Here is a 5,102-nt window from a genome sequence, read left to right as displayed (position 1 = left end):
GTACCGTTTATTCCCAAGTGAGACTTTCCCCAGCCTCCAAATGCTTTTATAGCAGCGAGGGGTTTTATTGACCCGGTAAATCGATTTTTATTCGTTAATTAATTTGACATTTTTGTTATCTCTATCTACTGCACGTGAAACTCTACTTCGTAAAATTAATTCGATATATGTTTATTTCTATTTTTCGGCTACTTAGTTCTAAGTGTGGGGATTATTTTTCATGAGTAAAATAAAAATCACCTTTAGATTTTCATTTTGCCCTTTGCTTTATATTATATTGATATTCATTTCATCAACATTGTCGTACTTACTTCGATATTGTACTTTTAGTAAAAGTTTTACTGCACAAGTGCAGCACAAAGGGTAGTCCACAGCCATAAACGTACCTGTTATGATACTTGTATGCATTTTCTTCTTCAGATGTGTTAGCTAACATTGTCAAGACCAGTCAGCAATTTTGTAGTCTATAACGAGGCATCTGTGGTGGTGCTAGTCAGTGTTGTGCTAATAATGTTAGAAAATGTACTTTTTATTGCTTTTTATAACTTAATTACCTTCGTACGTAGTTAATGTTATTACTGTGTTATAGAACTAGCAAGACAGTACATGTTGTAAACTTTCAGTTGATGTGTAAGAAAGTAGTGTAGTGTTTGTTATAAAGCTACAGAAAGATGCTTATTTCGAATAGAACACATTTCCTGCTGAAATGTCAGTTCAGTGCCGGTGACAGTCAAAGGCCATAAATTCACCTGCAGTGATACCTGGGTGAATTGTTTTTGTTACACATGTGACTCTGATGTAGTCAGCATATCTTAGCAATGCTGTAACAGTCGTACTACTTTTAGTATGGTTCAGATACTGTAACTGCAGAAAAGTTATCACAAGAATGTGTTTTATTACCTTATTGCCCTTGTTGTACATTATTGATGACTCTGGGTAACATTTGTCAGACATTTGCAAACAGTAGCTTTCTATTGATGTATAACATTGTTGTGTAACGCTACGGTACCCAGTTCTGCTTTAACGTCCTTAAATATCAAAATAATCAAGCAGAAATAATGTTCGATCGCTGGATCCTTTGTTCTTGTATACAGTTTATTCACATAGACAATGCCAACACAAACAGAGCTATCATTGACTATATAACACCGATAATACCAAACTAATGACAAGTTACCAGGACATTAATACTTCAGGACGTTATTACATTTGGACATTATTACGTTAGGACATTGCGTTGTGTTAACTACAGAACAGACTTACTTCAGACAAGTGCCACCGGTCACACGGACTGACCTCCTTGCACGGATGGACTACATCTTTGGTCCCGACATAGTAACTCCTGACCAAAGAAGACAGGAAGTCTTCCTACACAATATTAGTCACAACATTCCAAAGTATCTGGTCATAAGACAATGTCCATACAAGGAACCAAGGGCTCCTCTGTACCAAATATGGGCATTGTCTATCTTGTCCTACGTCACATCCCAACACTGGGAATGCCCTCCCCTACTGGGACTTGACCTAGATAAGTTACCTATTATCAGTCAGGCCACAGGTCTGGCCTGTTCCAGGAACTAACCATCGACTATAATGTCTTGTACTCGCTTCCTGTTACCTACAGCTAAATCATATTTCTCTATATTTTAACGTATTAAGTATACTTCCATATTTTCTATCCGTTAACGGTTAAGTTGGGTTACGTTGGAGAGAAGTAGCTATTCAAGGGCAATGTAAACGGAGTGCCCATTCTTTCAATAGTGTGAAAAAAGCCAAGCACAGGGAGGGTGAATGAATACAAGCATGACAAGAGTTAAATTAAACCATAATTTTTTCTTTCTTTTGAATTCGTTCCAGACTAATCAACGTGTTATATGCTAAAGGTGTAATTGTATGAAGGCGGGTACACTTGTAAAATATATTTTTTTGGAGGTGGGGATAATCATTCCAATTGAAGCCGAAATTTCGGTCTCTTCAGGTGGAAGTAATCAAGACTTCCCATGTTTTTCTAACTTGTCACTTTTAAACACACATGAAAACAACTGAAAGAGAAACTATTTGATATGTACAAAGAAGATTGGACTTCTGCCATATGGCTAACGCCCAAACTTAGCACTTACAGATGCCTATTGTACAGAATATTATGTCACAATGAACCTTTATAAAAGCCAAAGATCTCTTTGTGGGCAGTTTACGAACAGGAATACTACCACTGAATATTAAAACCGGACGGTACCAGGCTTCAAAGTGTACCATTAAAGACTTTTGGACTTTCCGATGAGGCGACCGAGAATCCCGGCTACCCGGGAATACTAGTATGTAACCTGGTACTCTTCCTCACCGACACCTCTGCCTCTGTAAGGTGAGAATACTATATCATTAGATATAATTTAGATGTGCGGTATTACATTTCTATGGTGTTTTGATAAGTATTGTGTTACATTTAATTCTAATGTTGTCATTGATATTCTTTTCAGTTATACTCATTACATCATATATGATTTCGTATTCATTTGTCACCATTGGGAAGGAATATGCAACAAATCTTATTATCATCATTATTGTTATTATAATCGACAATATCATTATAGTTACAAGACAATGTAATCAAATGAACAAAGACAGATATTTCGACAACTTGAACAGCTCCAAAATACATTGTATCACATATAATTTAAAAATTCAATGCCTGGCAATACCTCCATCGGGTGTCGTTAAACTTCTTTTGGATGCTGCCGGTGTTATGGATGTTGGCATGGTCCACAGTTCTTTATCTGTAAAAAAGAAAACAAATTTTGGAGGGTAAAGTTATAACATGCACCTCTCCCCATTTCCTTAAGGTATTCCTCTTATTACATTTTGTTTTCAGATATAAGTTTGAAAAGTTGTGGATGGACCTTTCTAAAATTTGGTATATTGGAAGGTGTTGTTAAAACGAAGAAATTAATCATTATATTATTTTATATGTAGATAGCTCTTGGGTGTTGGCTCAGCTTTTCTTAAGTTACACAGTCCAATTTGGATTGAAGAATAAAATATCAAAGAAGAGATTGACGAATCAACAAGCCTTTTACAGTAAGATCAATGATGGGGAATACAATCATGTAACTAAGGATGAACATAGTCCAGGACAATCAAGCAAATTAGGGCCTCATTTGTATGATAGATGATAAAATGCCACAAAAGCCTTCTTTGCTTAGAAAAACCTTTCATACTTGTGTTACGTGCTATGGCCACACCAAAAAATAGGTGTTTCTTTTCTCTAGAAATACAAATTCAACAAATCAATTTGGCGTAGCCTATAGAAAACCACTAACTTATGCGATTCATTCAAATACGAACCATATTTGCATAATCAATGAGAGTAATTGTTTCGTTCATCCTCATCATTTTGCAACAGTCAACATCCTACACACTTTGTTGGATAATTGAATGCCTTACCCGTGTCTTTATGTCGGTTAACTGTTTTGGCCAGTAAAACCGACACGCGATGGCAGCCATTGTTTTGCTTATTCCTCTGTGGCCACCCATGGCACTTGCATGGAACTGATGGAACACTTCGTCAGTCTCCCCCTTGCGCAGGACCTTTACATGAAGTACAGACTGACTTTTTCCTTTCTTTATTTTCTTTTTGTAGTACAGATCCTCTCCTGCATGTAAAAAATACATAACGTTACATGTACATATGGGCATTAGCAATCAACATGAACATGTTATTAAGTGATGATGTTATTAAGTGCAGAAAAGTCTGAATAGTTGACATGAATTAAAGAATACACGAAATTGTCAGTTTATCAAAACATCAGCAGGTGAGGTAAATGGATGTGTAAAGCTAAGGACAAACCCGTCGTACGTGTAACTATGTGATGACTCTACTTGCAAAAACGTAGGCAATTTTTATGAATCCGTAAGTACCACCCCTGTACGCAATCGTACAGAAAACGACTTATTTTGGAGCACGCAGACCGCCGTAGCACATGTGATGCAGAATTTTCTCTCCGTCCGGGCTACTGATTCGCCCCCATCCCCGAAGAGGGAAGAAATTATTGCTAGAATTAATGAGCGCGCTGATGTCATCCATGAAATTGACTTGCTGTGGCCTTAAGAAACATTCCTTTTTGCGTTAAACGGTGAGCCGTCAAGTTTAAAACAAGTTTCTAAGTGAAGTCAGTGAAGCATTGGACGACTTTCCGATGAGGGGACCGAAAATCCTGGCTACCCGGGAATATGTATTCCCCCTTCAAGTATTTCGTACAATGGCGAATATAGGTCTAGCGTGGGGACTTTTTTGTTACGAAACATTCCTAATTGTAAGAGATGTGTATTGAAGCAAAAACAAGTTTCAAAGTGGAGCATAGGAAAACTTGTTGACTTTTGACTTTGTTGACTTTCCGATGAGGTGACCAAAAAGCCCGAAAAGCTACGTAGTACGTCACATCTACTACCCGGGGCCCGGCCGAGCTGTTTGCGGAAACGAAAAATTTACACAATGCATTTTGTTGAATTATTTTCATTCCGTTTTGTGTTGTTGTTGTCTTTTATATCATACTTATTGTTCCAGAAAGCTGTCCGGCCGGACCTCTTTGTGACCTGAGCCTTACCCGGGAATATGACACCCCCCCCCCCCCTGCAACCCCCTTTCTACAATTCCAACATCGTTTATTGATTCTTTTCAGAATAATCCGTGTTTGTTTTCAGTAAGTGTGTTTTGTGTCTTCATGTGACACATTGAGAAAGGTTTAAAAGTGCATCATAAGAATTAAGACGTGTTCATTTTCTAAAATCAAGGCTACGTAGGTTACCCCGTGAATTTCTACCTATGAAACATTCTTGTTTGTCTTTGGAGACTACGTGTCGTGTTTTTCACTGACAAGTTGAAAACAGGTTTCAAAGTGGAGCATAGGAAGATGATGAGGAGATCGAAAATACCGACGGAGCCCCCCCAGGAATATGCGTCCCTCCCCTATGTCCACGGATCCATCTTTCTACAATTCCAACATTCCAAAAGAAAAACTGGGCCACGTCACTAAACGAAAACAGATGTTACAGCGACCCTTCTGTAACAAATACTGTTTATTGTTTTTTTATCTATTTATTTCTAA

At 37.7% G+C, this 5,102-nt stretch overlaps 1 long non-coding RNA gene across 1 annotated transcript in view; it reads right to left on the bottom strand.

Moving 5' to 3' along the window:
* Positions 1-1,076: 1,076 nt before the first annotated feature.
* The window catches only part of LOC118418069, a 4,296-nt gene continuing 270 nt past the window's right edge, over positions 1,077-5,102 (bottom strand). Inside the window, exons 2-4 of the long non-coding RNA XR_004831433.1 lie at positions 3,442-3,650; positions 2,700-2,774; positions 1,077-2,355 (exon numbers count right to left, since the gene is read on the bottom strand). This is a non-coding gene — a long non-coding RNA (uncharacterized LOC118418069). The remainder of the gene's footprint in view (positions 2,356-2,699; positions 2,775-3,441; positions 3,651-5,102) is intronic.

Source organism: Branchiostoma floridae, chromosome 6, assembly GCF_000003815.2.
Source record: "Branchiostoma floridae strain S238N-H82 chromosome 6, Bfl_VNyyK, whole genome shotgun sequence".
Lineage (NCBI taxonomy): Eukaryota > Metazoa > Chordata > Leptocardii > Amphioxiformes > Branchiostomatidae > Branchiostoma > Branchiostoma floridae.
The sequence above is the reverse complement of the archived record's forward strand: the minus strand, read 5'-3'. Positions and strand labels throughout refer to the sequence as shown.